The 25,504-nt window shown below is 44.1% G+C and overlaps 1 protein-coding gene and 1 pseudogene across 1 annotated transcript in view; both read left to right on the top strand.

The window, feature by feature from the left end:
• The window catches only part of CELF6 (CUGBP Elav-like family member 6), a 239,295-nt gene that overhangs the window by 20,140 nt on the left and 193,651 nt on the right, over nt 1-25,504 (top strand). The window lies entirely within an intron of this gene.
• On the top strand, nt 5,656-5,769 carry LOC133370099 (5S ribosomal RNA; annotated as a pseudogene).

The raw sequence follows: 25,504 nt of genomic DNA, 5'->3' as shown, positions 1-25,504 counted from the left end.
CAGCCAGGCTCTCCTCACGACTGTGCTATGTATGTGAATCGATGTCAGACAAAATGTTAAGCATTTTCATGTGATGGAAATGTGGTTAGAGGCTTGACATAGGAGATAAACAGAAGCTATAGCACAAGGGTGGCAGTGGAGACTGGTGGTTCCAAGTCAGTGGGGTAGTGAATCCACTCCAGGTTTTAGTCTGAACTTTCAAGGAGCTGCCCAAGGTGCTGAACCTGTTTTTGGCACCATGCGTTGTTTTGAGCAGCTCCTTGAAAGTTCAGACTAAAACCCAGAGAGGATTCATTGCTTCAATGACATTGGACCCATCAGTCTCCACTGTATTGAGCCCGAAGGCAACATTCTCTTCTGGGCAACTTTCCAAGGGCCACGTGCCAGTGATTTGGGGGGGGGGAGGCAAATGTGGGTGGAGCAATGGATGCAATTGTTACCTTTGTGCAGTAGGCTAGTTTCTGCATGCACTCGCACACCCCTCTCTGTCTTCGATCCAGGCAAGCAAGTGGTATTATCGGAGTTCAAGGACACATTCCAGCCAGGCGAAACCCTCAAGGAGTGTGTAAAGTGGGGCTGGTGAAAGCTCTTAAGTTTAAAAAGGCTTTTTTAGCCAGAACAAACTGCAGTGTTGTTGCAGGCATTCTCATGGCCTTCTCACCCAGGCTTCATGGCCTGAAGGATTCCTCCTCTTTGGTCTTTTCTCAGGGCCTGGGGGTGGCAGAGGAGCCGCCAGTGCTGCCACCGCCACTGGGGTGGCAAAGAAGAGAGGTCAAAGTAGTGGCTCTGGTGCTACAAGGAGGATGGGGGCACAGGGGGTTCTGACCGCTGGGGGTGTGTGTGGCGGATGGGGGGCATTGGCTGTGGCAAGGGCATTGGCAGCAGGGATGTTTGCATAAGGGGCCCATTGGCTAGATGGTGCCATTGGTCCCCTGAAGTCTGGTGCTGGCCCTGAGTTAGGCCAGGGGATCTGCTGCCACAAGGTGTAGTGATGGCAACCAATTTTGGCAAAAAGAGGATTGGACAGATTCATGGTGGATAAAGCTATCGAGGGCTACTAGTCAAGATGGATGTATGCTACCTTCAGGTAGAGATGTGAAGATCCAGGAAAAAATGTGGAGGAAAAAGAAGTCCCCCCCATTTTTCTTCCCCCCCCAAAGTTTTCTGGAATTTTTGGGAACCCCTCCCCTCAATTTTCCATTTCCTCACACCTTCACATCTTCATTCCCAGGATTAGAAGCAGCATGCCTCTGACTACCAGCTGCTGAGGATCACAACTGAGAGCATACTACTGTGTTTTGTCCTGCTTGTGGGCTTCCCATAGGCATCTGGTTGGCCACTGTGAGAGCATAATGCTGGACGAGATGGACCTTTGGTCTGATCCAGCAGGGCTCTTCTTATGTACATAATGCCTGTCTATGGAATGTCATACATCCCAGAAGGCAAGAGGTTGAGGACATGGTCAAAGGCAGTATTGTGGAAGCAGGGACTGCAGAATGGAGAAGCGAAACCAGCAAGCAAACCATTTATTGTGAGGCTTTCTGTGAAGCTACGTCCAGTGAGTAAAACAGAGTTGAGTTAGCAGATGTTGGCATGGAAATATAGCGGAAATAGTAACATGCCCAGATTGACAAAGGGAGGATTGGGCTGTGAATGCACTACATCTTTCAACCAGCTTAACTGTTAATGGCTTCCTCTAAATAAACTCTTGGGAAATGTTGTCCCATCAAGAGGGCAGAGATCATTAACACATAGTTTTTTCACTTTTGCAAAACTACGATTCCCAGGTTTGCTAAGCAAAATCCATGACAATTAAATCAATTTAGAAATAACTTGTGTTTATAGCCTAAATATGATCTGATGTGGTTTCCTTCTCTCCCAACTTCCTTATTATAGTCCAGATAGACTGGAGCAAAGCCTTACGATGCAATGCTAACAGTGCAATCCTACACATGTCTACTCAGAAGCAAGGGTCATTGAATTCAGTGGGATTTACTCCGTGATAAACCTAAGGTGCTGCAACCATATACACACAAACTTGATGGGGCTTACTTCTGAGAAGGCCACGCATAGGACTGCTCTCTGAAATAGGCATGGGGGAGAAATTCAATTGAATTTGAATATGTGAACTGAAACACAGCCATCCCTCAAAACGTGCACTTCTCTAAATTTTGCAGTGCCGTTCTCCAGCTATGTAATATGTTTAAAAATGCATGTGCTGAGGTAAAGTGTGAATTTAAAAAGCATATATTCCTGAAAATAATATACAAAATATATTTTATTAGGGAAAATTACTTTGCAAAAATGTGTATATTAGGAGAAATTGCAAACAAAATGTATTTATTAGGAGAAATTTGTACGAAAATGCTGATGAATTTTCTTGAAGGTTTTTTTTAAAAAATCACAAATTGCTGCAGAAATGTGGAGAACTGAATTTAAGACTGGAATAAATGAGAAACTGAGAGAACCAAAATTGACAGATTTATCCCTTCCAAACTGCAAGATAATTTTAGGCAGATATTGAGGCCTGGCTTACAGGGAATAAGTAAAATTGGGAGTCCAGTGTGATTACTTTATTCATTTCTTTATTAAATTTCTAACCTGTCCTTCCTCCCAAAGGGATTGGGGCATCAAACAACAAAACAATGCAATTTTTTTAAAAAAAGTAAACCTCAAAGCTTTTAAAAACTTTTGGAAACATTTACAAACTTTTCAAATATCCTTACAGTGAATAGGTTGCTATTCAAGCTTTCATGCTTGGGTGAACAGGAATGAACTGAAATTCCTCCTTAATGTTAATAATGAGGGGGGCAGATCTATCTCACCAGGCAGGGCATTCCTCAAATGGGGAACCACTACTGGAAAGGTCCTGTTATGAGTCAGCGCTCACCAGGTAGCACAGCGGCGGCACCATCATAAAGTCTGAGATAGTCTTTTCTCCCATATGCATAGTTGTTTAATGTAACCAAAACAGAGAAATAAAAGGATTTGGAAATGCAGAATTTCAGCCTGTGTGACAGGTTTTGAAGGGTAAACTGCTCAGAAGTAGGGTTGCCAGGTTTCTGGCCTGAGACTGATCCTGTATCTTTAGGAGAAGAGAAAGTCAGCCAAGTGCAGGTGTTCTTGCAACCCTGTAATAGGAAAAACCACAAGGTGGAATTCTTCCTTCCCCTTGCACAACTTTAAAGATACAGAAGACCTCTTGGTTGCCAGGCCCAGCCTCCAAGGGGTCTTCTGTATGTTTAAAAGTTGTGCAGGGGGGAGGAAGAATTCCACCTTGTGGTTCTTCCCATTACAGGGTTGCAAGAACACCTGCACTTGGATGACTTTCTCTTCTCCTAAAGATACAGGATTAGTCTCAGGGATTGAACCTGGCAACCCTACTCAGAAGCCATTTGGGCATGTGAGCGCTATATAAATGAATAAATAAATCAGGTGCACTCATCCTGAAGGCAGAGTAAGGCTCCACACCCCAGGACAGGGCTGGCTCCAGTTCTGAGCCCGCCCCCCCCACAAGGTGCTCTTCAGTAGGCCTACCAATTGACACCCCACACACACTGTTTGCATACCTGGCATCAATGGCTGGGTCTGGGAAGCCACCTGCTCTTTGCAGTCCCCACAATGCCCACTGTGTTTGGTGCCCCAAAGCATTCTGGGAAATTGTTAGGCAGTTTCCCAGTTCCAGCTATTGCTGCTTTGACAGGCAGAGGGAAGAGGTAGGTAGGACGGCCAAAGCAGGCACTTGCACTGGTGGACCCAGCTGGACTGTTTGGGCCCCAGCGGCTGCCTGAGGGTGCCAGCCAGGTGCTAATACCACCCCTGATTCAGGAATGATGTGGATGAGTAGGGGAACTATTCTGGTGAACAAATAATTGCTGGGCTAGCATTGCCCTTTTTTTTCCCTCCAGCCTGCACACACCCACACACTCAAGACTGTACTCGGAAGACATCTTGCTCTTTTCATACCCAGACTAGCAAATCATTCTGTACCGTTCCAATGATGTCACCTATTTAATTAGGTTTATTGTTTTTAATTTGGCCTTATTATACTGTAGTGCTTTGCTGTCGAGGAGGTTCCCAGGCATACATGAATTCCCAGAAGATATCCCACAATACATCAGAGAGAAAAGCCTGGCAGTAACTCCTATACATTTTACGGAGGATTGTCAACTTCCTTGTCATTGAGGATCTACTTATTTTACCAAATCAAGGCAGTCGTCATCAACCCTGATAGGCTGGTATAACAACTTCCTTCAAAATATCAGTCTGAGGTCATTGTCAGCTCTGCAACCTGATAAAATAAAACAAGACAAAATAAAAAAGAGATAAATACATATGCTGTGGGGGATGGAAGAAGGTAAATCAGGATGGGCTGTACCTGTCTTGGTGTTTTACAGTAGATCAGCAAAGGCTTTCTGGATACTTCCAGATGACCTGTTTATTGAACATTCATCCTGATTCGTTTGCAGGGAGATTAGACAATGGTGGCTATTTAATGAGCATTCATTCTGATATGTTTGCAGGGAGGTTAGATGGCATTGTGCCAAAGCAAGTGGTATCCCACACTGTCCAGTGCATTTTCCCATCATTTTCCTTATTGCAAGAACTCTGTTCTTTGTTCCACAAGACCTGCAATTGCTCAGATCCTGAATTTGCCGGCATGTAATTGAACCTTACCTGAAAATAGCGGCAGTCAGGAAGTGCCCTTTGACCCCCAATAGTTCAACATTAACTAGTAAATCTTCAAACTAAAAACACACACACACCAATTTTTCTGCCATGACTGGCTTTGTTGGTCGCTTCATTTTCAGCCTCATTCTCACCTGCAAAAATTATGAGCATTAATTGATTTCCTTTTGTTTTTCAGTGCAAAACTTATTTATTATAAAACACACAGACATAAATACATGCCTAGATATACAGTATACACATATGCATATGCATATATCTATTTACTGTGATAATATAATATAATCAGTACTCATATTAAGGGAGTACTTACTTATATTTTTGTTATAGAAATCTTTTTTGTGGTTTAATGTAAAGTAAAGCCCTGTCTTGAATGTAAACACTCAGCATTCACTGTTCAATAGACTCCATTGCCCCCCCCCACATATCTTTTCCTTTTTCCTTTTTTTAAAGCAGGCATTGAAAACAGTACAACAAAGGTGTGTACCCTAATTAGCATCCTAATTATTTTATTATATAATGCATCCGTTTTACCATTAAAGTGAATCCCCACTCCCTAGTGAAGTTATCAATCCATTTGTGTACTGAAGTTATGCCCTGTGATCTCCAGATGCTTACATCTTCATACTGCTATCAACATATATGAAATAGGTTTTTTATGTTCACTTTTGACTGAACCTCCTAAATAATTTAATAAGGGGAAAACTGGATCTAATGTTATCTTATATCCCGTTGTTGTTGTTCTTGTTATTGGGCTCTTAATTGGTTGCCTTTGCCCAGGGTTTTGTGTGACATTACAAATGCCTCATAATGTTCCTTCTGCGCTTGCAAGAAATCTAGCTTTTAATGCAGCAGCACCTATTCTTTGGAATCCCCTCCCTATTGATATTAGGGTGCACACCTTCGTTGTACTATTTTCAGTGCTTGCTTTTTTAAAAAAGTTTTGACAAGCCTACCCAGACATGTACCTATGGCCATACTACCCTGAACACACCTTGTCTGATCTCGGAAGCCAAGCAGGGTCAGGCCTGGTTAGTACTTGGATGGGAGACGGCCTGGGAATATCGGGTGCTGTAGGCTTAGAGGAAGGCAATGGTAAACCACCTCTGAATACTTCTTACCATGAAAACCCTATGAATATATCCAAAAAAGATTCATAGGGTCGCCATAAGTCATAATCGACTTGAAGGCATATAATAACAACAACCTAGACATATAATTTTATTATGAACATTTGTTTTTAAAAACACTGATTTTATCTATATTTTAATTTTTTTATCCTGTCCACTGTTTTTAAAGTCTGTTCTTTATTGCTGTTTTTAATGAATATTTCATACCATTTTATGTAAACCACACACACAGACACATATATAAATATATTTGAATGGCATATAATTTTTGCTAAACCTGCTAGCCTGTTTTGGAGTTTTGCATTGGGATTCCCTGATCTATAGTAACTCAGGTGGAGATTTGTACTTTCATCTGTAAGTTATTCCAGTGTTTGGCTCCTGGGATACGGCAAGTTATTCCAGTGTTTGGCTCCTGGGGTACAGCAGCTCCACCTTTTCAGCCACCATTTTGTATCTGGTTCCAAATAGTGGACCATGAGGTTCTGGTACAAAAGCAAAGTAAGTAAGGCAGGTTGGAGGCTACTCACCTCTGGTACAATGCATTTGACAGCAAATGCGTGTGAGTGTCGGAAGCCCTGGAGACATGAGCAGCTATGCCTTGTGAGCGGGGATGGGAGATCAATTCAATTCGCATCTAAAGGTGTACTTACCAGATTTGCACTGTTCAAAACAATATGAGAACTGAAACACAGTCATCCTTCGAAATTTGCACTTCTATGAATTTTGCAATTCAGTTCTCCACCCAAGTAATGTGTATCAAAATGCATATACTAAAGTGTCTACAAAATGCATGTATTAGTGAAAATAACATACAATAATCCATTAAATTTGGGGAAGTTGCTTACAAAAATGTGTATATATAAAACATTTGTGTTATAAAAAGTTATGGGAATTCAGCAGAAAGTTATGGAATATGCACTGATTGGAAATGAGGTTATATGTCCACTCTAAAAGTTTTGCAGGTGCAAACAGTATTGACAGCAGGATTGCCTATAACTATCACAAACACACAAAAATAATCACGAATGCACAATAAAAAGGATGTATGGAGGGGCCAAAGGTGTATTGGATTTATAACTGAGTTAAAATGTACCTTTCCTGATGCCCTCAGGGCAGAGACTATCTGTAGGACGGATGATGAGAGCGTGACTCACCCTGCATGTAGAAAAGTAGGAGGGAATTTTAGGGAAGATGATAGTTTAGGTCATATTTCGAAGGATGGCTGTGTTTCGGTTCTCATATTGCTTTGAACAGTGCAAATTTCAAAAGTACACCTTAAGATGCAAATTAAATGGAGCACCTCTAGCCCTCCCGATGTTGTTGGACTCCAATTCCCATTAGCCCCAAACGGCATGACCAGCGGTCAGGGATGATGAAAGTTGTAGTCCAACAACATCTGGAAGGCTGCAGGCTCTGCAGCCCTGGTTAATGATATATGAAGCTGTCCTATACAGTCAGGTCACTGGCCCATCTAGACCAGGTGTTGTTATTTTCTGCACTGAATGGCAAGGGCTCACCATGGCTTCACTGCAGGAGCCTTTCCCAGCTGTCCTACTGGAGATTCTTTTAGCTGGCAATGCCAGGGATTGAACCTCTGTGAGCAAAGCACAAACTCTTAGTTTAAGGCAGCTTCCTATGTTCCTGAGTCAGACCATTCATTGGCCCATCTAGCTCATATTGTCTACACTGACTGGCAGTGGCTGTCTAGAGTTTCAGGCTGATGTCTCTCCCAGACCTACCTGGAGATCCCGGGGATTAGGGATGGTGGATAATATTCACTAAAATCAGACTTTATGCCAAATTATGGTATAATCCGCTGGTCTGCTGTCTTTTTGGACCAACTTTGCCTGCTGTGGACCGTTGTGGCTGTCATCGGTACTGGATACTGTATATATTTTTTTAATGTGCAAGTTTGACATTTTTTTGCTAATGTAAACCGCTTTGCTCTAAACTGCTGAAATGTGTATTTCCTTAAACTTCTGTGCCACTGGAGTGATCAGAATAGCCATTAACATCCATCATTTTGTTCCTAACCAGCCTCTCCCTTTTGCTTTGATTTGTTTTTCTTTTGTTAATTCACAGCAATGGTAGCCATTAACATTCATTGTTAATTTCTTAACCCTTTTGTTTTAACTCGCAGCACACTTAACAGCAGTAATTTGTACAGTCAGGCTAGTGTCTTGTCAGATTTGTCTGCTTAAAAATCCTTCAAGTAGGTGCTCCCGTCTCTGTCTCTTTAAGTTGCCTAATTCATCTGCTGCGTAAATAGATCAAAATAAAAATGAAAACGCAGAGGAAATCTAATAAAACCTGCCGTTTCAAAGCCAGACTAGTTCAAGAGACTCAGCAATTCTTTTCATTTGTCGGTACCCCATGCTTCAAATCATCACATCTCTCGAGCAGTTAAAAAACAAGTGCCAGTTCTTTTGCAACAAATAAAGAGGCACAGAGATTGGACTACTTGACCAAATTTAATTAATTAATTTATTTATAAAAAAAAAAATTGTATAGCACTATTTCGTTACAAACATCAAAGCAGTTTATAACACGTTAAAAACAACAACCGTAGAATTAAAGCACGTCAAAAATACAATAAAAACAAAGGTCAACTGTTGCAAAAAAAGCATCTTCTTAATTGCCTGCATAAGCCAGGAGGAACAAAGAGGTTTTCAGCAGGCTCTTAAAAGTAAAAACAGAAAGCCTGCTGAATCTCTGTTGGCAGAGCATTCTAGAGAACTGGGCCGATGACTCGAAGGCTTGATTTTGTGTCAATGTTAAATGAGCCTCGCCAACTTGAGGGGATCTCAGTGATCGAGCTGGGATAGAAGGGTTCAGGCAGTGCCTATGATATCCTGGACCTAAATTGTTCAGGGCTTTGTAAATTAATACAAGGACCTTGAATCTGGCTCGGTAGCAGATTGGCAGCCAGTGCAGATGTTTTAAAAGTGGTGTCACACCAGCAATCTGGCCACCACATTTTGCACCAGCTGGAACTTCTGAACCAGGGCCAAGGGCAGCCCCACACAGAGCACATTACAGTAATCCATCCTCGAGGTTACCAATGCATGGACTACAGAGGTCAGGCTATCCCTGTCCAGGAATGGTCGTAGCTGACAAACCAGACAAAGCTGGTAAAATGCAAAAAAATACAAAATGCTTAAATGCAAAGCTGATGTTTTCAAATACGTATTATATAAAGGACAGGAGAGCATTACTTAATTTTACTAAAACAGTGTCTGTGACTCCATTTTTGCAATTTAACATTTTGCAGGCCTGGGGATGGGGTTGTTGACAGTCTTGGGATGGACAAAAAGACCAAGGGAGGCATAAGGGATAAGCTGCAGGAACTTGTACCTTAGCCTACTATACAGTGTTGTTGTAACGATACAGTAGGGGGTTAGCAACTCACTCTCTGTGTAGAATGGCTAGGATTTCATCTCTGTGTAGTCTACCCTGCATTTTCTGAGATGATCAGCCTACCCTACAGGCTTGCTGTGCCATGCCTGCTAAAGTGGATGAAATCCTAGCCATACCTACTCAGAGGTAATTCTCACTGAGTTCAGTGGGAGTTACTCACAGGTAAGTGGGGTTAAGATCACAGCCCCATATAGAGCAGCGGTGGGCAGGTCATTGGAACTGGATTAGTAGTACCTGAGTTTAGAAATTGGATATTGGTTCCCACCTATTTGGCTTAGAGTTGTAGGCCTCACAGAACCATGGGGAAGAGGACATGGTATAGGATTAGGGTGGCCTGAGACTGATCCTGTATCTTTAGGAGAAGAGAAAGTCAGCCAAGTGCAGGTGTTCTTGCAACCCTGTAATGAGAAAAACCACAAGGTGGGATTCTCCCTTCCCCCTGCAAAACTTTTAAAGGTACAGAAGACCTCTTGGTTGCCAGGCCCAGCCTCCAAGGGGTCTTCTGTATCTTTAAAAGTTGTGGAGGGGGGGGGATGGAGAATTCCACCTTGTGGTTTTTCCCATTACAGAGTTACAAGAACTACTGCACTTGGCTGATCTTCTCTTCTCCTAAAGATACAGGATCAGTCTCAGGCCAGGAACCTGGCAACCCTATATAGGACAGTGGATGCCAAACCATTGCTGATGGTTCTTAGTGGACCATTTAGATTTTTCTGTCTGTTGTAACTGATGTAATGTGTTGTGCTGGATGCTATATGACTTTTAATTGTATTTTTATCACTTCCTTTATTTCGCATATTTTTTTATGGTATTACAATTTGCATTCCATAGAACTCAAATTGTAATACAGTAAAATACAGTGGAAGAAATAATAAGAAGCAATAAAAATACAATTAAAAATCAGTATGAATATTGAACATAGACATGCTACAGACCATCTGAATGAAGCTCGTAGACCACTGATGGTCCATGGACCACAGTTTGGGGACTCCTGGAATAGGAGGGTTCAATTTTTTTAAAAAAATGTTAATTAAAAAAATATTTAAAAAAATGCACAGGTTGTAAAAGTAGCTGTTGTGGAAAGAATGCTTTGTATTACTTTTGTATGCCTCTTTTAAAAGTTAGCTCTAAATACAATTATGATGCTTAACTTGATATCAAGTTAAGAAAAAGAAGTAAAACTGATTAAGGATTCCTGAACCTCTTGCTGAAGCATTATTAATTTTGAAATTAATAAGCCATGGAAGCTCTTAGCTAAAGCTTACCACGCACACCGGGATGTTTTAATAATAAAATGGGGGAGGGGATAGAAGCCACTGTTTAGCCTACCCCACTTGTTGTGAGGTGGTCAGCCTACCCTGCAGGGTTGTGTGCATTAAATGGAAGGGGACCATTGAGGCAGTAAATCTGTGTTTAGTCTACAGGGATGTTGTGAAAATAAAATGGAGGAGGGCCGGGTGGCTAATCGCTCTGTCTCTCCTACTGCTGTCAACAATAACCATCCAACCTGCCCCCAGCCCCCATACCTTAGCCAGCCATACAACAAATAAGAGAAACATCAGTATCAGTAACATGCTTTCTTCACCCTGATTCTCTGATCCAAAAGCCAGCACGTAACATAAGCAGTGTACATACAGTTACACAGAACAGGACCCATGCACACACAGAATCAATTGCAGGATGCCTTTCTTAAGCTTACTGACTTACCTTTTTTGGGAGGGGGGAGGCAGTTTTGTAATGCAATGCATGTGAATTAATGTAATAATAAGTCATAAGCATATATAGGATAAAAATGAAATTAACAATTTATTTAAGTAGACATTTTTTATTACAAAAAAGTCATGGGCAGAAATAATAGGAAAATGAAATTAACTGATCGGTTTTCAATATAGCTTTTTATGACAAAAATGACTCACATTTGGAATATACATATTAATAATAAAAGGCAATTTTAGTTCTTTCCCCCTTAAAATATGAGATTGTTCATGTAATGATTTCTCTGTTTAAAATGTACTGAAGGAAGAAGAAGAAAATGCTAGTGTACACAACACATTGTTATTAACAAAATGTATATTTAATATCATGTTGAAAAACGAGGTTAACTAAGTTAAGACAGAAAGCCATCTTTCTAAGCTGTGTGTGGGACTGGAAACAATCCTAACCAAACCCTTCTTACTCAGAAGGAAGTCGCATTGAATTCAGGAGTGCTTACTCTCAGGTAAGTGTGTGCAGGATTGCAGCCTTACCAGTGTCAGAAGGCTTCATGGCTCCATCGTGTTCAGGATGTCACAGACACTGTTTTAGTAAGATAAAAGAATACCCCCCAGACTCAAAATGTTAAGCAGTTGGGAAAAAATAAACAGATTTGCATTTAAACTGAATGTGGTTGGCAACTTCTCTCTGTGTCTTTTTTTGTTTTGAAATGAGAAGAAAAACTGGTGGCATGGGGATAGAAGGGAGGTTTTAAAAATTTTTAAAAACTGTGATTATTCATCATTGCTGTGTGTGTGGGGATCCAGCCATGTCAATTTTTGGTTGGTTAACCTTGGTTGTTTAACTCTTCATACAGGCTGAATGTAAGGACGAGAAGCCAAACTCCGCAGTGGTTTAGTTTTCAACTTTCAACTTTAAATCATCAGCTGAAAAGAAAATAAATACATCTAAAATGAGAAGGCTAGTTTTATTGCTGGGTGGGGTGGAAAGACAGTATGCCTGAGGCAAGAGACAGACTTGAAGGGCAATTAAGTGCATCATTTACGTTTAAATAAAAAAATGGGCAGAAAGATTGAGAACATCAGCTGAAATAGTGGCAACAATCACATTATTTTTTCAAGCAAAAAAAATAAAAAATATCAGAAAAAAAATAAATTTGGGGGGGATGGAACAGTGCTACTTGCAGCCCCAGAGAAAAGTGATTCACAACAGCTCCAGCATGCAAACTCCAAACCTACTGGGGCTTGAACCTGGGGCCTTCTGCATGCAAAGCAGATGCTCTGCCACTGAGCGATGGTCCTTCCCTATTCTTGTTGTAGACCTTTCCAAAGTACTGAGCAAAAGCCTTCAGATAAGGTGGGCATCACCTGCAGAGAATGCAAAAATGTTAAACTTGTCAAGGACTGAAGTCCATAGCTAAGAGACACTACTGTAGTGGTGGTAGTGGTACTGGGAGAGCCGGTGCGGTGTAGTGGTTAGAGTGTTGGACTAGCAACCTGGGAGACCAGAGTTCAAATCCCCACTCAGCCATGAAGCTTGCAGGGTGACCTTGGGCCAGTCACTATCTGTCAGCCTAACCTGCCTCATAGCGTTGTTGTGATGATAAAATTGAGAGGGAGGAGAAATCTGTACGCCACCTTGAGCTCCTTGGTGGAAAGGTGGGATATAAATATAATAAATAAATAATAAATAGTGGTGTAGATGGTGTACTGCATTCAGGAAAGCCTTGATTTCAATTGCTTTTTTACCTGGATTGATTTATTCTTCTGCTGATGATTTTGGCTGTAGTCAAGTACAATAGTTTCATATTTTTTGAAAGGCTGGATGTTGCTATATAATTATTACTACTGGCTTTTACTGGTGATGTTAGTCTGTAACTGTGGCAGCTGGTGGCTCCAAGTCAGTGGGGCAGTTGAATCCACTCCGGGTTTTAGTCTGAACTTTCAAGGACCTGTCCAAGGTGTTGGATAGCTGCTTGAAAGTTCAGATTAAAACCCGGAGTGGATCCCATTGTTCCACTGACATGGAGCCACCAGCCACTACTGATCTATTGTTCTAATTGTATTATATTGTGTGCCACCTTTGTGAAAAGTGGAGAGGCAATCTCTGGTGGCTGTTCAGATGCTGCTGGTCTCCATTAGCTCCAGCCACCATAGCCAGTGGTCAGGAATGATGGAAGCTGTATTCTAACATCTGGAGGGCCACAGGTTCTCCATCCCAAAGGCTTCATTTTAAATGGAACATTGGTGAAGTGCCACTCTTGAAGCTAAAATAGCAGTGGTGGCTAGTGGCTCCATGTCAGTGGGACAGTGGAGTCTGCTCCGGGTTTTAGTCCAAACTTTCAAGGAGCTGTCTATAGCTCAGTGCTGGAGAACATGGGGACATAGGGAGCTGCCTTATACTGAGTCAAACCACTCCTCTGTCAGTATTGTCTACACTGACTGGCAGTGGCTCTCCAGGTTTTCTGGCAGGAGTTTCTCCAAGCCTTACCTAGAGATGCCGGAAATTGAGCCTGGGACCGTCTGCATGCTAGGCACATCCTCTGCCACTGAGCTACAGCCCTTCTGCATACTTTGCATGCGGATGGTCTGAGGTTCAATCCTGGATGCCTCCAGTCAAAAGGATCAGGAAGCAGAGGATTGGGGGAAAAAACTCCTGTCTGAGATGTTGGAGAGATGTTGCCACTCAGACCAAGCAGTTCTGGGGTAGATTAGCAAAAAGTATGACCAGATTTGAGGCAGCATCCTCTGAGCCCTATTGCAACAGATTAAAATCCCTGCTCAGACATTAGGCTCTCTGGAAGTGTGTGTGTATGGGCATGGGAGGAATCACTGTTGCTAGGTGGTCACCTGATTAATGGAATCTTAGTGATTAATTATATGAGCTTTTAGTCAATTCAGACAAGTGTAATAGTTATATGAGAACAGGTGATAGATCTTAAATGGGAAGACAACTCGTTTTGCAGATTGCTGTGTATTTGTTTATTCTGTTTTGTTTATATTTATTTATGTACTTATTTATTGTAGGGACCCCTTTTCAAAATTATTGTCACATTCTTTTAGTAAACACAGTTTGAAAGAACGAACTAGACTGAAGATTTTCACCAACGTATTTAAAAGTACCCCACAAAGTTCAATCTCAAAAGCAAATCTCTGAAAAATGCTCTCCATTCAAAAAAGTCAACACTGAATTCTGAAACATGGTGTCGAGTGTGTGCACAAACCGTTCATTTTTAGGTCTATAGGAAAGCTGGACAAGCACCTGTCAGGGATCCTTGATAGATGTCCTGATTTGGGACAGGAAGTTGTGTCATTCCCAAATCTGTGATGCTGTCATTCTAAGGACTGGTCAGCATGGTTTGTATCCAACTATGCCCTGCACAGAGCAGACCTATTGAAATGAATGGACCCTAGTTAATCATGTCTATTAACTTCAGTGGGTCTACTCTGATAAGGACCAGCACTGAATATCACCCATGGTACTGTCCATCCGGGATGGAAACACATAATAAAATGCTCCCTGTGCCAAATGTCCTCTGGTTATTGAAAACTAGAGATATTTATTTTATTGTTATTTATTTATTTATTATTTATTTATTTAGTTTAATTTATATACCGCCCTAAGCCCGAAGGCTCTCTGGGCGGTGTACAAAAAGATAAAAACAAGCACAATATATAAATACAATAAATACAATAAATAATAATAATAATAAAAAAAACAATAACGAACCAAACAACATCCAAAATACGGAAATGCTGTTTAAAATACACTCTAAAATGCCTGGGAGTATAAAAAGGTTTTCACCTGGCGCCGAAAAGATAGTAGCGTCGGCGCCAGGTGCACCTCATCAGGGAGGCTGTTCCACAGTTCGGGGGCCACTACTGAAAAGGCCCTGGTTCTAGTCATCACCCTCCGAGCCTCTCGATGGGATGGTACTCGGAGGAGGGCCTTAGATGTTGAGCGTAGTGTACGGGTAGGTTCATATTGGGAGAGGCGTTCCACCAGGTATTGCGGTCCCATGCCGTGTAGGGCTTTATAGGTCAAAACCAGCACTTTGAATCTAGCCCGGAAACAAATAGGAAGCCAGTGCAGACGGGCCAGAACAGGTGTTATATGAGCAGACCTTCTGGTCCGCGTCAACAATCTGGCCGCTGCATTCTGGACTAGCTGTAGTTTCTGAACAGTCTTCAAGGGCAGCCCAACATAGAGCGCGTTGCAGTAGTCCAATCTAGAAGTTACCAGAGCATGAACAACTGAAGCGAGGTCGTCACTGTCCAGATAGGGACGTAGCTGGGTTACCAATCGAAGATGGTAAAAAGCATTCCGTGCCACTGAGGCCACCTGGGCCTCAAGAGACAGGGAAGGATCGAAAAGAACTCCCAAGTTACGAGTTACATTTATATCCCACCTTTCCTCCAAGGAGCTCAAGGTGGCGTACAAACATGGTCTCCCCCTCCTGATTTTATCCACACAACAACCTTGTGAGAGAGACAGTGACTGACCTAAGATCACCCAGTGAGCTTCATGACCAAACATGGATTTGAACCCAGGTCTCCCAGGTTCCAGTCCAACACTCTAACTACTACACCACACTGACTCTCCACTGGATTCTGCTCTCCACATTGGATTCCAGCCTTGCCTTCTTATAATTTTTACTTTTTTTAAAAAAAAATGGGCGACCATTCAGTTGTGTGATTCCTCCACTTGCATTCTGCAGTGGTATAGTCCTAATTCTAGGCAGGCATGTCCCAAATAAATAGTGGCTTGGATGAGGAGTGTCTTTGGCACACACGCCCCCAACTCCCTGGTCAGCTTTGCCACATTGCCAAGTTACGAGGCTTGTGCAGGATTGCAAAACCAAGCAGTGTAACAGCCAAGGCTGGCGTCAAAGTTCAGCACAGTCAGGCATCTGCTGAGGGCCCACTCTCCAACACTTGTTTTCAAACTTACCATGTCCACCTTTTTGTTCTGTTTCTAACTACTTATAGTGCTGATAGATAGCATGGATAGTATTTGTAGTGCTTATTTTGCTTGGTAAGGTGGCCTTAGCTGTGGTCTGCTGATTTTTATCTAGAACAAATGGCATCAAACTGGAAATTGGGGGGGGGGGGAAGAGAAACATAATTTTAAAGCTAATGGATGGACATTCATTTTGTAGTGAGTGCCCAAACAACTTGCAGAACTTTGAAAAAAAATTAAAGATGCTCACTGCTTTAGTGTTTTCTTTTTGCCCTAGCTCAGTGAAGTATTCACTCAGGAAACACTAAGCTAGTGAGCTCAGCTCTGTGCCCTCTCAGCTTAGGGGCCAGGGTGAATGCCCAGCCTAATCACCCTTAAGGCTGGTCCTGGTCCTAGGTAATACTATGCCATGCTATGGACAGCAGTGGCCCTTCAGAGGTTATTGGACTCCCATCTCCCATCATCCCTCACCATTGGCCATGCTGACCAGGGCCAATGGGAACTGAAGTCCCAACAATTTCTTGAGAGCCCCAGGTTGCCCATCCCTGTTATATTCTTGACTTTACCACCATTACAAACTGGCTCTGAGCGCTGGCAGAATTGTGGCAGTTTTTAGGGCTTTTTTGTTTGGTATGGACAATATTGACTGTGTCACTCATGACTGCAAACTCAAATGATAAACCCCACATCTCAGATTCAACCTGTGATGGACTCAGCCTCAGAGGAGCTCAACAGCCCTTCTAGTCCTCTTGGTTCGTTGCTCCCACCAGGCACCTTAGGGTGCCCCTGCCCGTTGTATAGAGCTTGCTGGGGGAGGCTTACACCCTGCCTTAAAAGAGGTTACATGGAAAGCTATTGACCTGCTGTTCTAATTGCCTGACATTCTGTTTAGTAAACCCTAATTACTGGAGCGAGGAGTTAAATGGGAGGCTGTTAAAGAGGATTGACAGCTGTGGCCATAGATCTAATTACAGGCATTCCTGATGCAGGGAGCAGGCCTGTGCTGCTTCTGTTGCCGTGGAAACACACAGGCACGGCATGCGCTGAGCCACTGGCATCAGGCAGCCAGGCATACTCCACGCCCTGCAGGCTCATGCGACTCTGTGGCTTCTTGGAAGAGCAAACCCAAAGCACTGATGATGATGTCCAGTGAATTCCATGAACCTGAGTGTAGAATGAATAAGGCTTAACCCTTTTTTAAAAGCTTTTAAAATGTTTTTAACGCTGTTTTGTCTTAATGTATTTTAAGATTTGTTTTTATGATGTTTTAAAGTGTTTTTAGTGCCTTGTTTGCCGCCCTGGGCTCCTGCTGGGAGGATGGGTGGGATACAAATTAAATAAATAAGGCAGCGCTCTTTATTATTTGCCCACGAGAGCACATTGTGCTTGGCATACTGGATGTGCATGAATGCACATTGCTGTGAGGTTTTGACCTCCTCAGGAGGAGCTGGGAGGAGCCCGGGATCATTGCCCACTGTCGGACATTCCCCTTTGAAACATTTTTTTTTTCCTTGTTGGTCAGGAACATCGAATAGGATGCTTTAGGCCATCTCATCCCCTTGCTCGTAGTAGACATGCCTGCAGCATCTCTTGAGCGGGGGTAAATCTACAGGAATGAAGGCAATGGAAAGTTCAACAAGGTCTGATGTTCTGACTAGATTAGGTGTGGGAAGCCTTTGGTCCTCCAGATGTTGCTGAACTACAACTCCCATCAGCCCCAGCAGGCATGGTCAGTGGCCAGGAATGATAGGGGGTGTTTTTCAGCAACATCTGGAGGGCCAAAGGTTCCCTTCGCTGGCCTAGATAGTCTTCACTTAGAGGACTTGCCTGTGCCAAAAAGAAAAGAAAAAAGGGAAAGCTGCAGCAGCTAGGGAGGGGCAAGAAAATGTCTCCTCGGGAGTAAGGAGGGATGGCTACAAAGAAATGCTTCTCCTTCTCTTAGTTTCTGCCCCACTGGGGGAACGAATCCTGAGCTCTATGTCCCATTGACCTTTCCCTTCTGAGGATAGACAGGTGAGTTTGGCAAACCTTCATGCATCCCGATTTGGGGGAGAACCTAGAGATGCAACCTGTTGATGGAACAAAGTAAGAGAGTTAGCAAACAGATGGGGGGGAAATTACTCAGTAACACAGAGGGAAGACACAGATGGAGGGAACAGCTACCAGGAAGTGACTCAGCATAACAGAAGAGAGAGTGAGCATAAGAAACACAAGATCAAAGAAAGTTCAGCAGGCTTAGTTATGATTGTTACAATGTATCAGTAGTAGTAGTAATACTTTTTCCTGGCTCACTCTTTATAGATAGCACACTCTTCTTATGTAGGGTTGCCGGGTTCATGCCCTGAGACTGATCCTGTATCTTTAGGAGAAGAGAAAGTCAGCCAAGCACAGGTGTTCTTGCAACCCTGTAATGGGAAAAACCACAAGGTGAAATTCTCCCTTCCCCCTGCACAACTTTTAAAGATACAGAAGATCTCTTGGTTGCGGCCTCCGCTATGGCATTCTCTCTTCATGAGCAGCCCTTCAGAATAGCCCATTTCAGAAGACTTTAATGAGAGGTGTTGAAGGGGGGGGTGGAGAATAGCAGAAGAGAGAGAAGTGAGCCTATTCCTTGCGCACAGGACTTCTCTCCTTGGCTGTCTCTGCTGGGTATCATGGCAAGCTGTTCTTCAGCACTCTCGCCTGATCCAGTCCCTCCCCACCAGCAGCTCCAAGTCTGCATGATCTACAGTCCACTCAAGTGGTTGCCAAAAAAAAAAAAGCCTGCCACTGATTTCAGTAGAGATTTAGATAGGACCCCTGTTCTTTATAGATATGTGCGTGCATGACTACGCGGGAGGGATTAGGCATGGCTGGGAAGAAGAAATGTGGGGGAAATTACCACCCACCCTGTGCCAAGAAAGAGGCCTGCAGTTAGCTTCAAGAGCACTGGTCTGTGCTGGTGGACGGGCTGGTTTAACAGGAGCTCCCTATAGGCAGGATTCAAGCCCATTGGGCTGTTTCCTGACGTGATCTGCATGACGACCCCTTGCAACACTATGTTGCTGGGTGACAATGTAGCATCTCTCTTGGCTCTGCATGCCTCAGTTGGTGGGACTGAAGCAGTTTCCAGAATTCTGATCTGTGTCAAGGGTGAGGAACCTTTTTCAGTCTGAGGGCCATAGTCCCTTCTGAGCAACCTTCCGGGGGCCACGTGTAAGTGGTGGGTGGAGCCAGGGACAAAGTGGGCGGGGCAACGAATGGAAAGGTTGCCTTGAGAGCTGGTTTCCACCCTTACTTCCACGTCCCTCTCCTCCACCCAGGTGAGCAAAAGGCAGGATCAGAGTTCGAGAATACATTTCAGCCAGGCAGAAACACTCAGGGTGTGAAGGTGGGCCAGTGAGGGGTGTCACCTGGGGAGAGTTTGGAGGACTAGAGAAATAGGCCTGGAGAGTTGATTTTTGCCCCCAAGTCTACGGTTCCTCCCCCATGATCTATAGCATGTAGCGTGGCTTTTACCTCCTGGAGCCAGCGAAATCGTTTGCAAGGAGGAAGTTAACCGCAGTGCCAAGAAACATTGCAGCAAGGCTGTGGCCTGCAGTGGGCGGCCGAGGAGGGGTGGTGGGACTGAGCCTCTTGCATCTTTACAAAGGGCCTCCTGCTTGTGTTTCAAGCATAGCCCCATCTTGTGCATGCTGACTTGGAAACTTCAATGGGGCTTCCTATTCCCTATGTATCTTCCCAACAACCCTGCACGGTTGGCTATGCAGAAAGATAAAGAATGGCCCAAAGGTAACCCTGCAAGCTGTATGGCTGAGTGGGAGTTTGGACCTGGGACCTAGTCTTACTCTAACCCAGCCTTTCCCAACCAGTGTGCCTCCAGATGTTGTTGGACCACAACTCCCATCAGCCTCAACCAGCATTGCCAATGGTCAGGAAAGATGGGAATTGTGGTCCAACAACATCTGGAGGCACACTGGTTGGGAAAGGCTGCTCTAACCCAACTTTATCCAACCTGGTGCTTTCCACATGTTTTGGACTACAACTCCCATCAGCCCTGACCATGGGCTGTGCTGGCTGGGGGTGTGGGAGTTGTAGTACAAAACATCTGGAAGGCACCAGGTTCAGGAAGGCTGCTGTAACTAGTAATCCACAGTGGCTCTCCTTTGCACGTGTGCATACATAAAAACCCTCGGTCCTGTACGTGCTTGCATAGACCACACAGGCATCTGTATGGAATACGGAATATACTCCCCAGTGAGGTCTGCCTGGTGCCGTCATTGACATCTTTTTGGCACCAGGTAAAGACGTACCTTTTCTCCCAGGTGTTTGATAGATTGAGATGATGTTTTGTTTTTAATATGCTGCCAAACCTTGCTGGGGCTGTGTGGGGGTGGTATTGCTGTTGTTTTCCTGTTGTTTATTCTTATGTTTTTATACTGTGTTTTATTTGTTTTGTTTTAACATTGTGTAAGTCGCTTGGGGACCTTCAAGTATCAAATGACCAATAAATGTTGTTGATGATGATGATGATGATAAATGGGTGACGTTCTTTTGCAAGGAGTTGTACTTCCTCAAGAAATGGAGATGTAAAGATACCTCTTTTACTCATTGTTGGTGGTGTTAGAAAAGATTTCCCTGAACTGGGAGATGGGCAAGGGCCATAGTTCAATGGCAAAGCACCTGCTTTGTCTGCAAAAGACCCAGGGCTCAATTCCCAGTATCAGCGGAGAGGGCTGGGAACAATCCTTGCCTGAAACCCTGGAGAGCCACTGCCAGTCAATGCAAACAATACTGAGCTAGATGAACCAATGGTCTGCCTTGTTCTTGCGTTATTTATTAATTACAGTTATACCCTGCCCGTCCTCGCAAAAGGCAGCCAAAGCAGCAAAGAGCAAGTAATAAAACAATAAAAAGAGTCTTAAAAATAAAAGACATTAAAAACATCGTAAAAACTGATTTTATAAGGCCACTTCCTAGGTAGACCCCCTCCCTTTTCCCACTCTTCTGTTGGGCAGCTGAGACCCAATGAAGCTGAGTGCTGGAAGATTCAGGACAGGTAAAAGAAAATGCTTCAATCAATCAAGCAGTCGATCATTTATTATTACAGTCGATGACCAGCACTATAAAATATTAAAACAATAAAATGATAAAACGTATCAATATTATACAGAGAAGGAAACAAACAGCAGTAGCCTGAGATAATATGGCACTAATGGTGTTGAATAAATACATCAATGGGCAATAGCCCCCCCCAAGTGATCTATTATTGTTATTTGAAGTGCTTCTTCATACAGCAAATAAGTAAGCAATGGAACTTGCTCTCAGAGGAGGCAGTGATGGCCACCAATATGGAGGTCATTAAAAGAGGATTAGACAAATTCATGGAGGGTAACGGTATCAAAGGCTACTAACCACAACGGCTATGCTCTGCCTCCACAGTCGAAGGTAGTATGCTTCTGAATGCCAGTTTCTGGTGGCCACGGGGGGCGAGATTGCTCTTGCACTCAGGTCCTGCTTGCAAGCTTCCCGTGGGCATCTGGTTGGCCACTGTGAGAACAGGATGCTGGAGTAGATGGGCCGCTGGCCTGATCCAGCAGGGCTCTTCTTATGTTCTTTTGTTCTCTGGCCCTCCAGATGTTGTTATCATAATTATCATAATTTTCCAAGTCTAGTTTGATCGTAACACTGGGCTGCCCAAACCCCACTCCTGATAATGGCACAAAGCTGATTGTGTGTGTGTGTTTATGGGGGGAGGTCTCTGTGCAAGTGGTTCGTTGGCCTTGGAGGCAAAAGGCTGACAGCTTTTACAGAGACTTGATGCAGTGCTCTGACAGATGGCTGCTTTACAGAATGAGAGAACTACCCATAAATTACCAACAAAACATCTCCCTGGCCCTCCCAGTTCAGGCTCCAAGCAGAGAGCATCTGCAGCTGTGCTTGGTTCCATGCTGGGAATTGTTCCTCTTTGCTGCTTTCCAGAGTCTTCTGGTGTAGGTACCCAAAGGAGTATACATAATCAACTGTTCTGAGGGGTGGAAGGGTTTGCACCTCAGTGGTAGAGCACATGCCCTGCATTCTCCACCCAAAAAGCATCTTGAGCAACAGAGCTGAGAAAGAAGGGAAGGATTGTACAACTCCTTGCAAGCCTCCTGGGAAGGATTGCAGCTCAGTGGTAGAGCATCTGCTTTGCATGCAAAAAGGTCCTGGATTCAGTCCCCAGCATCTGCATGTAGGACTATGAATGTCCCCTGCCTGAAACCCTGGAGAGCCACTGCCAGTCAGTGCAGACAGTACTGAGCTAGATAGACCCATGCTCTGATTCAGTATAAGGCAACTTCCTATGTCCCCAGGGGCCAAGTTCATGCCTTAGAAATGCTTGGTTGGTCCAACCAGCTTGGAAATAACTGAAGCTTCTCTGTGTTAAAAGTTCTTAGTGTGTAAAGAACCACGGAGTCTATGTGAATTGTTACAAATACTTCCCTTGCAAGAGAGGAGCCATAGCTCTGTCGTAGGACACATTTATAGCATGCAGAAGGGTCTAGGTCAGCCTTTCCCAACTAGTGGGCCACCAGATGTTGTTGGACCACAGCTCCCATCAGCCTCAGCCAGCATTGCCAATGGTCAGGAAAGATGGGAATTGTGGTCCAACAACATCTGGAGGCCCACTAGTTGGGAAAGGCTGGTCTAGGTTCAGTCCTTGGCATCTCCGGTTAAAAGGATCCAGTAGCATATGATGGGGAAAGACCTCTTCCTGAGAACCCGGAGAGCTGCTGCCAATCAGTGTGGACAGCACTGGGCTTGATGGCAAAATAGTTTGATCCAGTGGTGGCTGATGCTCATTGGGACTGCTGGGGCGGATGGCAGAGAAGGAGGTAGAGCCAGAGCCAATGACAGGCAGAGCAACTAATTCTCATTTTGTCTCCATACTGCTCCCTGCCGAGTTTTACGAGGGCAACCTTGACACCGAGGAGGAGGAAGCAGGGAGCCAGGGCTGCTCCCTGGAGTTGCTATGAGTAAGAAGGCAGGTGGGTTTGGAGGACTAAAGACTGAGGTTGGTGGGGCAGTGCCCCATTTAACCCGAATGGGCCAACCTCCACTGGTCTGACCTAGTGTTAGGCAGGCTGCTTTGTTGATTATACAACACGATGCGGAACAAATAATTTTAGATATAATGCCATGCACTGCAACTAATGTGCTGTAACTTAAGTTGCAAAGTTTTACAGCTGGCGTAATTTTTTGGTTTAAAAAACAAATCTATAGCTTACACTTTCCAGATGGCATTAAATAATGCATAATGCTCCAGCCGAGTTCTGGATAAGGGTCCTGTTGGGGGAGGGCGGGGTCTGCTTTCAATCTAGCCTCAGATCTTTGAAATCACAGATAGAGTTGGTGGCCACCCCTCTACCTCGCTAAACTGATGTGTTGGCTCACTGCTTGGAGAGTTGAAATGCTTTCCGTCTGTCCCAATGTAGAGTAATACTTAAAACATGATTAGGGCTTTCACGTCTTCACAGTGCTTCACATGCGTGATCAAGCTGCAATCCTTACAGTGACTGGTAAAATAAGTCAGTATTATGTCCTCCCATACTGCAGATAGGGGGATCGAGGCTGAGAAAGAGTTTCTTCCCAAAAGCCATCTAGTCAGTTCATGGCAGATTCGAATCGGGGGCTCCGTAGCTCTTAGCCATTATGCTACATCCACTGATGTGTCAGCAGAATCAGATCATCATCTGATGTTTCAGATGTCCAGAACCAAAGCAGAGAATTTGAGGGATGTAGGAAGCTGCCTTCCACTGAGTCAGACTCCTGGCCCAACTGGCTGAGTTTAGTCTACACTGACATGCAGCAGCTCTCCAGAGGTTCAGAGAGGAGTCATTCTGAGCCCTACGCAGAGATGCTGGGGATTGAACCTGGGATCTTTTACATATAAAGCATGTGCTCACCACTGAGCTGTGGCCCTTCTCCACTCTTCTCTTAGAACTTTGCAAAGCACTGAACAAAAGCCGTTCAGACAAGATGGCCATCGTCTGCTGAGAATGTGAAAATGTTGACCTTTCCAAGGACTGAAGTCCACAGCCCCTAGCCATAAATGTTGTCCAGCAGAGCATCAGAATGGAGCATCTGCATGCATCCAGCTGGGGGCAGAGCTAGTAAGCACAGCCTCACTTCGCCTTCTGCATATTTCTGAAACTTCTCTTTCTAGCGATGAGGAGTAGGTATATGGCATGCAGTGTTGGATGGGGATGGGGAACCTGTGGCTTCCAGATATGGCTGGATTTCAACTCCCATCATTCCTCTCCGTTGGCCATATTGGCTGGGGGTGATGAGATATGTAGTTCAGCAACATCTGGGCCACAGGTAGCCCACTCCTGTGTGTGCATCAGGTATGGGGAACCTTTGGCCCTCCACATAATGCTGAACCACCACTCCCATCAGCCCCAGCAAGCATGGCCAATGGCCAAGGATGATAACAGTTGTAGTTCAGCAATTAAAGTTTAACTTGCATTTCTGCATTGAGCAGGGGGGTGGTTGACTCAGTGGCCTTATAGGCCATTTCCACTATTCTATGGTTCTATGATCAGGAGAGCCAAAGTTTTCCTGCACCTGGTGTACACAGAGCGGAGTGGTCAGTGTCCCAACAGCCCCACAGTCACTTGCCTGAGATCACCTAGATAGCTTTGGGGCTGAGTGGGAATTTGACCCCTGTCTCCCCAGTCCTACCCTGACACTATTAGGTGGCAGCCCTAGCCCCACTTTTCTGGGAGTAGGCCCCACTGAATCCAATGGGACTTACCTTTGAGTAGGCATTGTTAGGATTGCAGCCTTAACTGTTACAGCACACTGGCTTCCCAAATGGAAGTGAGGGATAGGCTCCTTTTCCAATAACTCTTTTTTTGTTTATTTCTGCTCCTTTTTTCTAAACGAAACCATTTCCTCTGGCTCCTGTCTCTCAGTTTCACCTCATGAGGGCAGTTTTTATAAGAACAAACAATGACGGGAGGTGGTAGTGGGGAACGTTTCACATATCAACTGGAGTCGAAATGACTCTAGCAAATAATGATAATTAAGGAGACTCTCGTTTTCATTTGCTGCAAAAACCTGGTTTTATAGCCTCCCAATTCAATTGGGAATGTACAGCATTCCCACTAATGGGATGGTTTCTCGAGATGTGAAGGGGAAAAAGAGAAATCTAGACGTAAAATGCTGAATTTGGCAAATGGATGCTTAAGCGTATCTTGTGTTGTGCTTTTGACGGTGAAGCCTCACTATGAACGGAATAAATACATGGGATAAAAGTTGGCAGAGAGATGAATGAGAGCTTTTCCCCACTGTGGCCATATCTGCACTATACATTTAAAGCAGTATCATACCGGTTGAAACAGTCATGGTTTCCCCAAAGAATCCTGGGAACTGCAGTTTGTTAAGGATGCAGAGAGTTGTTAGGAGACCCCCCCCTATTACCCTCACGGAGCTGCAATTCTCAGAGTGGTTTAATAATCCGTATTCCTTGTCTCCTTCCTAGGAAACTCTGGGAACTGTAGTTCTGTGAGGGGAATAGGAGTCTCCTAACAGTTCTCAGCACCCTTAAAATGACAGTTCCCATGATTCTTTGG

Source organism: Rhineura floridana, chromosome 14, assembly GCF_030035675.1.
Source record: "Rhineura floridana isolate rRhiFlo1 chromosome 14, rRhiFlo1.hap2, whole genome shotgun sequence".
Taxonomy (NCBI): domain Eukaryota; kingdom Metazoa; phylum Chordata; class Lepidosauria; order Squamata; family Rhineuridae; genus Rhineura; species Rhineura floridana.
This window is presented reverse-complemented; position numbering and strand designations above follow the sequence as displayed.